The 12,399-nt window shown below is 39.5% G+C and overlaps 1 protein-coding gene across 2 annotated transcripts in view; it reads right to left on the bottom strand.

Moving 5' to 3' along the window:
* Positions 1 to 12,399, bottom strand: part of LOC307193308 (uncharacterized protein) — a 1,334,119-nt gene that overhangs the window by 838,079 nt on the left and 483,641 nt on the right. The gene's annotated exons all lie outside the window — the stretch shown is intronic.

The raw sequence follows: 12,399 nt of genomic DNA, 5'->3' as shown, positions 1-12,399 counted from the left end.
TTTAATTTTTATACCCTAAGAGCAAATATCACCTCATATTCTCCTTTTACTTCTATTTCCTCTCCTCTCCTCTTTTTCTGAAATTGTCCTTTGTATGAGGAGTATTCTTTTGCTGCTACCAAATGAGTTGCCATAGTTCTAGAGATGAACAAAACTGGGCACCTCTTCAGATCAGAACTCAAGGCAATTTTCTTCTGTCATGCAAAGAAACTTTTCATACACGTATAGGGACACAGTCCAGCAAAACCAACCTCTTCCCTCATAGCCAGGGTTACTTTTGTCTGAGTCCTGCTCCTGCCTCTAGCCGTGATGACCCAAACCTTTCAGAACACAACAGAATACTCTGCCCCAAACCAATCTATCAATCTCTCCCTTTGTTCCTGCATGCATGCAAAATGTCAGCTTTCTCGTATTTCCACTTTCTTCTTTCAAAAGGCAGAAGACTATGGGAAAAACACGTATGCACTTTCTTTCTAAGTCATTTATTGCTGCAAACATCTAATTCTATTGTGTTACCCACTTAACTTTCTTTCTTTCAGTGTCTAGATATTTCCAACAGAGAGGATGGTATTTATCAGAGGGGAAATTTGGCAATAAGGGCGACAGTGCAATTGTATGAAACATACATTCACCACTAGCCCACACACATCTTCATGTATTCTTCTCTTATGAAGTTTATTCCAAGCACAAATTTAACGCTGTAGATAAACAACGGAGGAGGTGATATTGAAAGGCCTCTCCCTGCTTGACCGTGACATATAAACTGAATACTGTAGATTTCAGACAATACTGAGCAGAGCCCTAGGTGTCCTGTAGAGTCAGCAAGGGGTAGCTGAAAAGAGGATATTGGGGAAGAATATAACAGTCACTCCCCTGACAACCAGAGTGAGTCTATTTTTTTCCTCTTTTTACAGATTTCCATGTAAGATTACATTTGAAGAAACGACCCTGCTATAGCAAGAATAGTAGCAGAGGTTACCGAACGGAAACAAACAAATGAAAAACCCTTGAAGTTCACTGACCTCACAGATTAGTAAATCACAAATCACGTGTCATGGATACAACAAAGACTTAAACTGAGGTTTAAAAAAAAAATCTCTGTTTTCCAGAAGTTGGCTCTCAAGCTGTGGAGAAACAGAGGGTGACATAAACATGCAAATTACTATATTATGTGGTAAAGAAAAGTAAGTACAAGAGGCGATGCCAAACAAAGTGCTACAGTGAATTGAAGTACAGCTAGGAGACATCTGGTTGTGAGAACAGGAAGCTTTTTGGAGTGACACAGTTGTGATGGCTTCATGATGGAGTTTTGAAAGGTTGATGGGATGTTGATACAGAAAAACAGGAAGGCAGCATATCTGTCAATTCATTTAGAATCATAAGTGTCTCCTATATCCTGGGCAAAAGGAACTGAGATACTAATACATATAGCATTATAAGGTATCAGTGGATAATCAAGTTTGACCAAAACACAAGAAATGCTCATTTTTTTAACAGACATGTAATGTCTCTCATTATTATGCTCCCACTATGTGCTATACACGTTATTCTACATATATTACTGTTATGGGGGAAATCTTGTAAGGATTGTTTATGCATTGTGGAAGATCATTTACGCCAATTTGGAGAGCTTGTATTTATTCAGCAAGGCAACAGGAAACCAGGAAACTTTAGTGCAAGAGGGAAGTATGTCCAGAATTGGAAAATAGAAACATTAACCTGGTCTGAGGGGTAGTGGGAGTATGGGGCTGATGGAGAAAAGGCAGCAGTCCAGAAACAGCTTGGAATATTATGACACTAGAAGAAAATCAAAGAAAAATCAAATTGCCAAGCAAAAAGAAGCAGAGGATATGAGAGAGATAGGAAAAGAAATAGGCTTGACTACACAGAGGGAATGCGGCAGGCCTAAGAGTCAAAAAGGCATCCAAGAACATGGGACTGGATGAGTAAATAAATGATTGGGAAGTCAGAGAGAAGACAGGAGATCGATTAAGGTTCTGTCCAAAAGCATCTGAACTTTATTTTCCTGTATTTCATGAACTCTGTACAAGAATTCATCAAAAATGTTAACTTACTATAGCATATCACAGAAATAAGTACACTCAAGACCCCCTGCTAGACTCTATCAAATACCAGAACCAAAGCATCACTGCCCAGGGATAACAGGTAGTAAGTCACTAGTCACTTTCAACACTTAAATAAGACATGCATTGTAAAGCATAGTGGATGAATGGAAATAAAATGAAAACAATCCACTCCTTCACAGAGCCAGCCCGACCCAAAACCTAAACAAAACATAAGTAATGTTCTCTTTCAACATGTGTCCACTTTCTCCAAGAGTTTCTCATTCCTTTCTCCTGAATCCACCCTTGTTTACTGTCCTTTCGTTCTCTTCCTCTCAGCAGATGGTCAGCTAATCACTAATCACATAAATAATTAAAAAGCGCTCACTCCTAATATTCATATTGAAGGAGTCTTGAAACTGAAAAGCTTTCTAATCCTCTGAAAATAAAACTCTAATATTGGAATGACTCCTCCCCAGCCTCTTTCCAAAATGCCCAGTAGGCAGCCAGATGTGACTCTAGCTACTTAGAAATCTTCTGCTGTAATTATAACCTATTTGGATAGTAAAGACAGGAAAGACAAATGAGGCAATGAAAGGCATTTAGAAAGAAATGCATGGACAAGTGGAAAAGATACCATATGTTTTCAACACAGATCCATGCTTGCACACCATACCAGTGTGATGGGAGCCAGGTGGGCCTAATCGGGGGTGGAGTTTGCAAGAAAGCTCTATAGCAATTAGCACTGAGAAGTCTTATTCAGCTCAACTGTTTAAATATGATTCTTTGATTCTAAGACTCAGAGCCACTCGTCCCACTTAACTGCACTAAGTCAAAAAAGGAATATACTTATTGCATATTTGAAAGTTGCTAAGAGATCTGAAAAGTTCTCATCACAAGAAAAAGAATTTGTAACTATATATAGTGACAGACAGTAACTATATATAGACTTATTGTGGTATCACTTTGCAATATATACATACGTCAAATCATTACACTGTACCCCTGAAACTAATATAATGTTATATGTCAATGTTATATATGCATAATGATTATATAATCATTATACTGTATACCTAAAACTTATATGTGTGTGTGTATACACACCAATATATATGTAAAGTTTTTTTAAAGAAATATACTTTATATATTGAATAAAGAAAGCAAATCAACTAATATTTTTTGGGTTTTTTTCAAAAGTACATTCTAGCTAGCATACTGGGTCTAAAACCTTATCTCCAAATGTTGTTTATGTTTATGCTGATAAAGAAAACAGAAAAGTGTCCTAACCCTGTAACATTAACTGCAGATGAGTTTAGTTACAATAGTTAATAAAAACCACTAAATCCTAAAACCTATAGGCCGGCTGAGTACTCTGCTATTGATCACTGAACAAATATTTACTTAATTCCCACTTGACTCAGGCACTATTGTTGGTGCTTGGTTTACATCAATAAACAAAGCAGGCAGACGCTTGTCCTCACAGAACTTATATTCTAGCTGGGAGGGAAGACCGACAACACACAATAAACATGAATACAAATACATTATATAGTAGGTTAACAGGTGATCTGTACTATGGAAAGAGAAATAGTAAAGCAGAGGAAGGGTTTTAGGGAGTAAAGGTGAAGAAAGGGAAGTGATTTAAAAAGACAACTTAGAACGCATTGCGGGCAGCAGCAGCATTTCCTCTGTTAAATCATGCAAACGTGCTCCCTTGCATTCCAGATCCAAGTTTTGCCTCATCCAGTCAGACTTCTTCCTCTTCTGCACAACTTCAGAAAGGTTTCCATCTTTGAGGCTCTATGCAAACATGAATATTCTGAACGTTCTGCCTCTCGTCACTTGAACTGAAAGATTTTAAAAGTAATTTGGAGTAAACTCCCCCAAACTAAGTAACATTTTATGCAACAGATTTTGATACTTTTCTGTTTCCTGAACGACTAATCTCTAAATTATTTTCATTTTACAACACACTATCAGTGCCAAAAATTGTATAATGTAAAAATATTATATATGTACTGCTCTTCTAATTTACTATAACATTTAAAAAATATACACAAAATATAAATTAAATGAAATATAGATAAAAATAAATAGAAATAGAAATACTAATATCTTCTTCCCAAAGGATGAGGACACTCACTTCTCAAGTTAATTTAATTTTTTTATACAGCAGGTTCTTATTAGTTACCTATTTTATACACATCAGTGTATACATATCAATCCCAATCTCCCAATTCATCCCACCACCACCACCCCCCACCCGTTTTCCCCCCTAAGTGTCCATATGTTTGCTCTCTACATCTGTGTCTCTATTCCTGCCTTGCAAACCAGTTCATCTGTACCATTTTTCTGGATTCCACATATATGTGTTAATATACGATATTTGTTTTTCTCTTTCTGACTTACTTCACTCTGTATGACAGTCTCTTGGTCCATCCACGGCTCTACAAATGACCCAATTTCGTTCCTTTTTATGGCTGAGTACTATTCCATTGTATACACGTACCACATCTTCTTTATCCATTCATCTGCCGATCGGCATTTAGGTTGCTTCCGTGAACTGGCTATTGTAAATAGTGCTGCAATGAGCATGTGTCTTTTTCAATTATGGTTTTCTCTGGGTATATGGCCAGTAGTAGGATTGCTGGGTCATATGGTAATTCTATTTTTAGTTTTTTAAGGTCCTCCATACTATTCTCCATACTGGTTCTATCAATTTACATTCCCACCAACAGTGCAAGAGGGTTCCCTTTTCTCCACAACCTCTCCAGCATTGGTTCTTTCTAAATTTTCTGATGATGCCCATTCTAACTGGTGTGAGGTGATACCTCATTGCAGTTTTCACTTGCATTTCTCCAATAATTAGTGATGTTGAGCAGCTTTTCATGTGCCTCTTGGCCATCCGTATGTCTTCTTAGACAAATGTCTATTTAGGTCTTCTGCCCATTTTTTGATTGGGTGGTTTTTTTAAATATTGAGCTGCATGAGCTGTTTGTGTATTTTGGAGATTAATCCTTTGTCCGTTGATTCACTTGTAAATATTTTCTCCCATTCTAAGAGTTGTCCCTTCATCTTGTTTACAGTTTCCTTTGCTGTGCAAAAGCTTTTACGTTCCATTAGGTCCCATTTGTTTATTTTTGTTTTTATTTCCATTACTCTAGGAGGTGGATCAAAAAAGATCTTGCTGTGATTTATGTCAAAGAGTGTTCTTCCTATGTTTTCCTCTAAGAGTTTTACAGTGTCTGGTCTTACATTTAGGTCTTTAATCCATTTTGAGTTTATTTTTGTGTATGGTGTTAGGGAGCGTTCTAATTTCATTCTTTTACATGTAGCCGTCCAGTTTTCCCAGCACCACTTATTGAAGAGACGGTCTTTTCTCCATTGTATATCTTTGCCTCATTTGTCATAGATTAGTTGACCACAGGTGCATGGGTTTATCTCTGGGCTTTCTATCCTGTTCCATTGACCTATATTTCTGTTTTGGTGCCAGTACCATATTGTCTTGATTACTGTAGCTTTGTAGCACAGTTTGAAGTCAGGGAGTCTGATTCCTCCAGCTCCATTTTTTTCCCTCAAGATTGCTTTGGCTATTCGGGGTCTTTTGTTTCTCCATACAAATTTTAAGATTTTTTGTTCTAGTTCTGTAAAAAGCACCACTGCTAATTTGATAGGGATTGCGCTGAATCTGTAGATTGCTTTGGGTAGTACAGTCACTTTACAATATTGATTCTTCCAATCCAAGAACATGGTATATCTCTCCATCTCTTTATCATCTTTGATTCCTTTCATCAGTGTCTTATAGTTTTCTGAGTACAGGTCTTTTACCTCCTTAGGTAGGTTTTTCCCTAGGTATTTCATTCTTTTTGTGGCAGTGGTGAATGGGATTGTTTCCTTAATTTCTCTTTCTGATCTTTCGTTGTTAGTGTATAGGAATGCAAGAGATTTCTGTACATTAATTTTGTATCCTACAACTTTACCAAATTCATTGATTAGCTCTAGCAGCTTTCTGGTGGCCTCCTTATGATTCTCTATGTATAGTATCATGTCATCTGCAAACAGTGACAGTTTTACTTCTTCTTTTCCAATTTGTATTCTTTTTATTTCGTTTTCTTCTCTGATTGCCGTGGCTAGGACTTCCAAAACTATGTTGAATAATAGTGGCGAGAGTGGACATCCTTGTCTTGTTCCTGATCTTAGAGAAAATGCTTTCAGTTTTTCACCACTGAGAATGATGTTTGCTGTGGGTTTGTCATATATGGCCTTTATTATGTTGAGGTAGGTTCCCTCTATGTCCACTTTCTGGAGAGTTTTTATCATAAATGGGTGTTGAATTTTGTCAAAAGTTTTTCCTGCATCTACTGAGATGATCATATGGTTTTTATTCTTCAAGTTGTTAATATGGTGTATCACACTGATTGATTTGCGTATACTGAAGAATCCTTGCACCCCTGGGATAAATCCCACTTGATCATGGTGTATGATCCTTTTAATGTGTTGTTGGATTCTGTTTGCTAGTATTCTGTTGAGGATACCTGCATCTATATTCATCAGTGATATTTGTCTATAATTTTATTTTTTTGTAGTATCTTTGTCTGGTTTTGGTATCAGGGTGATGGTGGCCTTGTAGAATGAGTTTGGCAGTTTTCCTTCTTCTGCAATTTTTTGGAAGAGTTTAAGAAGGATAGGTGTTAGCTCTTCTCTAAATGTTTGACAAAATTCACCTGTGAAGCCATCTGGTCCTGCACTTTTGTTTGTTGGAAGATTTTTAATCACAGTTTCTATTTCATTACTTGTGATTGGTCTGTTCATATTTCTTCCTGGTTCAGTCTTGGAAGGTTATACCTTTGTAAGAATTTGTCCATTTCTTCCAGGTTGCCCATTTTATTGGCATAGAGTTTCTTGTAGCAGTCTCCTATGATGCTTTGTACTTCTGTGGTGTCTGTTGTAACTTCTCCTTTTTCATTTCCAATTTTATTGATTTGAGTCCTCTCCCTCTTTTTCTTGATGAGTCTGGTTAAAGGTTTATCAAGTTTGTTTATCTTCTCAAAGAACCAGCTTTTAGTTTTATTTATCTTTGCTACTGTTTTGTTTCTATTTCATTTATTTCTGCTCTGATCCTTATGATTTTGTTCCTTCTACTAACTTTGGGTTTTGTTTGTTCTTCTTTCTCTAGTTCCTTTAGATGTAAGGTTAGATTGTTTATTTGAGATCTTTCTTGTTTCTTGTATTGCTATAAACTTTCCTCTTAGAAATGCTTTTGCTGCATCCCATAGGTTTTGGATCGTCATGCTTTCATTGTCATTTGTCTCTAGGTATTTTTTGATTTCCTCTTTAATTTCTTCAGTGATCTCTAGGTTATTATTTAGTAACATATTGTTTAGCCTCCAGGTGTTTGTGTTTTTTACATTTTTTTCGCTGCAATTTATTTCTAATCTCATAGCATTGTGGCCGGAAAAGATGCTTGATATGATTTCAGTTTTCTTAAATGTACTGAGGCTTGATTTGTTATCCAAGATATGATCTACCCTGGAGAGTGTTCTGTGTGCACTTGAGAAGAAAGTGTAATCTGTAATCTGCTGTTTATGATGGAATGTCCTATAAATATCAAATCTACCTGGTCTATTGTGTCATTTAAAGCTTGTGTTTCCTTATTAATTTTCTGGCTGGATGATCTATCTATTTGCATGAGGTGTTAAAGTCCCCCACTATTATTGTGTTACTGTCAATTTCCTCTTTTATAGCTGTTAGCGTTTGCCTTATATATTGAGGTGCTTCTATGTTGGGTGCATATATATTTATAATTGTTATACCTTCTTCTTGGATTGATCCCTTGATCATTAAGTGGTGTCCTTCCTTGTGTCTTGTAACGTTCTTTAAGGTCTATTTTGTCTGATTTGAAAATTGCTACTCCAGCTTTCTTTTGATTTCCATTTGCATGGAATATCTTTTTCCATCCCCTTACTTTCAGTCTGTATGTCTCTCTAGGTCTCAAGTGGGTCTCTTGTAGACAGCATACATATGGGTCTTGTGTTTGTATCCATTCAGTGAGCCTGTGGTTCTTGGTTGGAGCATTTAATCCATTCACATTTAAGGTAATGATCGATATGTATGTTCCTATTACCATTTTCTTAACTGTCTTGGGCTTGCTTTTGTAGGTCCTTTCCTTCTCTTGTGTTTCCCTCTTAGAGAAGTTCCTTTAGCATTTGTTGTAGAGCTGGTTTGGTGGTGCTGAATTCTCTTAGCTTTTGCTTGTCTGTAAAGCTTTTGATTTCTCCGTCGAATCTGAATGAGATCCTTGCTGGGTAGAGTAATCTTGGTTGTAGGTTCTTCCCTTTCATCACTTTAAATATATCATGCCACTCCCTTCTGGCTTGTAGAGTTTCTGCTGAGAAATCAGCTGTTAACCTTATGGGACTTCCCTTGTATGTTATTTATTGTCTTTCCCTTGTTGCTTTTAATGATTTTTCTTTGTCTTTAACTTTTGTCAGTTTGATTACTATGTGTCTTGGCACGTTTCTCCTTGGGTTTATCCTGCCTGGGACTCTCTGTACTTCCTGGACTTGGGTGGCTATTTCCTTTCCCATGTTAGGAAAGTTTTCGACTATCATGCCTTCAAATATTTTCTTGGGTCCTTTTTCTGTCTCTTCTCCTTCTGGGACCCCTATAATGCGAATGTTGATGCGTTTAATGTTGTCCCAGAGGTCTCTTCGGCTGTATTCATTTCTTTTCATTCTTTTTTCTTTATTCTGGTCCACAGCAGTGAATTCCACCATTCTGTCTTCCAGGTCACTTATCTGTTCTTCTGCCTCAGTTATTCTGCTACTGATTCCTTCTAGTGTATTTTTCATTTCAGTTATTGTATTGTTCATCTCTGTTTGTTTGTTCTTTAATTCTTCTAGGTCTTTGTTAAACATTTCTTGCATCTTCTCGATCTCTGCCTCCATTCTTTTTCTGAGGTCCTGGATCATCTTCACTATCATTATTCTGAATTATTTTTCTGGAAGGTTGTCTATCTCCACTTCATTTAATTGTTTTTCTGGGGTTTTATCTTGTTCCTTCATCTGGTACATAGTCCTCTGCCTTTTCATTTTGTCTATCTTTCTGTGAATGTGGTTTCCATTCCACAGGCTGCAGGATTGTAGTTCTTCTTGCTTCTGCTGTCTGCCCTCTGGTGGATGACGCTATCTAAGCGGGCTGTGCAAGCTTCCTGATGGGAGGGACTGGTGGTGGGTAGAGCTGGGTGTTGCTCTGGTGGGCAGAACTCAGTAAAACTTTAATCTGCTTGTCTGCTGATGGGTGGGGCTGAGTTTCCTCCCTGTTGGTTGTTTGACCTAACGTGATCCAGCACTGGAGGCTACAGGCTCTTTGGTGGGGCTAATGGTGGACTCTGGGAGGGCTCATGCCAAGGAGTACTTCCCAGAACTTCTGCTGCCACTGTCTTTGTCCCCACAGTGAGCCACAGCCACCCCCGGCCTCTGGAGGAGACACTCCAACACTAGCAGGTAGGTCTGGTTCAGTCTCCTATGGGGAAACTGTTCCTTCCCCCTGGGTCTTGATGCGCACACTACTTTGTGTGTGCCCTCCAGGAGTGGAGTCTCTGTTTCTCCCAGTCCTGTCAAAGTCCTGCAGTCAAATCCCACTAGCCTTCAAAGTCTGATTCTCTGAGAATTCCTCCGCTTGTTGCCAGACCCCCAGGTTGGGAAGCCTGACATGGGGCTCAGAACCTTCACTGCAGTGGGTGGACTTCTGTGGTATTACTGTTCTCCAGTTTGTGAGTCACCCACCCAGTGGTCATGGGATTTGATTTTCCTGTGATTGCACCCCTCCTACCGTCTCATTGTGACTTCACCTTTGTCTTTGGTGTGTGGTATCTTTTTTGGTGAGTTCCAGTGTCCTCCTGTCAATGATTGTTCAGCAGTTAATTGTGATTCTGGCGTTCTCGTACAAGGGAGTGAGCACATGTCCTTCTACTCCACCATCTTGAACCAATCTGACACTCACTTTTAAAGTCACTGGACTAATGGATTCTCTATGCACACATATAATTATACCACAGTTGTTTAAATATCATAATAATTTCTTTTACATACAATTTAAATCAAAGCTCTCAGAATACCACAAAGGACTGGGAATAAAATTATATGTGAATATTTCTCTTCATATGCATATATTAAATTTCGTAAGCTCAATCAAGTAATCACCATTAGCCCTTTTATTATTCCATCCATTCATCTACTGGTAAATAATCCAAATTCTACAATAGATTTCTTCAAGGGTTTAAATCTCAAGTCATGCCAAAAGCAGAGCAAGGGCCTACAAGAAGAAACGAAATGTAGTATGGGTATCATTATACATATCCATTTGTAAAGAGAATTAATGAAGAAATACAGCAGACTTACAGTCGGCTGTATCAGAAAGTGTTCTCAATCAGCGCTGAACGTGTGTATCACCTAGAGCAACAGTCCCCAAACTTTCTGGCACCGGGGACCAGTTGTGTGGAAGACAATTTTTCCAGAATGGTTAGGGGGGTGAGGATGGTTCATGTGGTAATGTGGGGAGCAGCAGATGAACCGATACTAGTCCACAGCCCAGGGGTTTCGGACCCCTGACCCAGAGTACTTTCTCAGCTTCCCATGACTTCCGAAGAAAAAGGGCTCCATTACTTTCATCTCCTGCCTACTGTGGAGTCTTTTCCACTTTCCTCCACAACTTCCTTCAATGAAATGTCTTCCCTAGGTATAAAACGGACCTTGGGCTTGTGGTCCAGACAAGATGGCCTGGGTCTGTTTGTGCCCACTCTTCATGCTGGAAATAACAAGAGGCCAGTAAAGGAGACTTTTTTTTTTTCTTTTTTTTTGCGGTATGCAGGCCTCTCACTGTTGTGGCCTCTCCCATTGCGGAGCACACGCTCCAGACGCGCAGGCTCAGCGGCCATGGCTCACGGGCCCAGCCGCTCCGCGGCATGTGGGATCTTCCCGGACAACGGCACGAACCCATGTCCCCTGCATCGGCAGGTGGACTCTCAATCACTGTGCCACCAGGGAAGCCCTAAAGGAGACCTTTGAGAGTTGGTAAGAAGAAGGTGAACTAGTTTGGGACCTGAAGACTGGAGGAGCAACACAGCAGCACCCAACAGAAGAAGGCAACCCAGGCCCAGCATTTCCTAACCTCCAACCTAGCATCAGAAGGCAGCCTGAGTAGGGCCATTCCTCCACAGGAAAGAATATGAAGGAACAGCAGGTGAGCTGAGCCAAATCAGCAAGGGGGATGGATGGGAAGAAGTCTCCTGGGGGATACTCCAAGGCTGCCACACAGCACAGCAAGAGACACCATATAAGCAACTGGGCTCTGGAAGCCTCTTTGCTCCCAATGCCTGTGACTCCCCTGTAAGGCGATCCCACCACCACAAGCAGGCCAGCCTGGGAAGCACTCTTGGTCCCCCACAGCAGGGAAGTTCCTGTCAGAACAAGTACCTGGCCAGGGAAGCCTCCAGAAGCCTGAAACTCCCTTTTGCACTAGGGAAAGAAGGGTGGGCGGGCAGAACCACAGGAGGGACCCAACCACACAGTCAGAAAGGCCTGGAAAGTCTCTTTGTCTCCAAGAGCCTGAAACTTCCTGCCTCTGCCCAGAATCACTGGGAGGAGGGGCAGCTGGGAGGCACTAGTAGGGGGATCCTGCCACAACAAGTCTGGCTCAGGAAGCCCCTTTTTCCTAAAGGCTCTGGACTGCCTTCTTTCACCTAGACACACCTGGTGGCCTACACTGGGGAAACCCCTTTTGCTTCCTCATACATACCATCAGAGACCAGTGAGAGCCCAAGCAGCATTAGATAAGTCAAACAGGACAAATAACATGGCAAAGGCTTTAAAATTAAACTGTTAATGGAACCACAGCCCATAAACTAAGTCAGGAACTCCATGATCAATCTAAACAGGGTGACTTTCTAGTAAAACAAGATTTCAATAGGATCCCAGAGTCCTCTAACATAAGACAAGATATCCAGACGACAACTGAAAATGACCTGTCGTACCAAGAACCCAGAAACTGAAAACCTGACTAAGAAAAGGCAAGCAACCAATGCCAACACTGAAATTAATCAGATGTAATAATCTGACAAAAGTTTTCAAGCAGCCATGAAAAAACACTTCAAGATAAATTACAAATTCTCTTGAAATAACTAAAAATATCTTGTCAATGAAATAGAAGTTATTTAAATAAGGACCAAATGGAAATTATATAAATGAAAGGTAAAATAACAAAGAAAAAACTCACAGAGCAGAGATGACAGAGGATAAGAATCAATGAATTTCAGGACTGATTAATACAATTC

The sequence above is a fragment of the Stenella coeruleoalba genome (genome assembly GCF_951394435.1).
Source record: "Stenella coeruleoalba genome assembly, chromosome: 10".
Classification (NCBI taxonomy): domain Eukaryota; kingdom Metazoa; phylum Chordata; class Mammalia; order Artiodactyla; family Delphinidae; genus Stenella; species Stenella coeruleoalba.
This window is presented reverse-complemented; position numbering and strand designations above follow the sequence as displayed.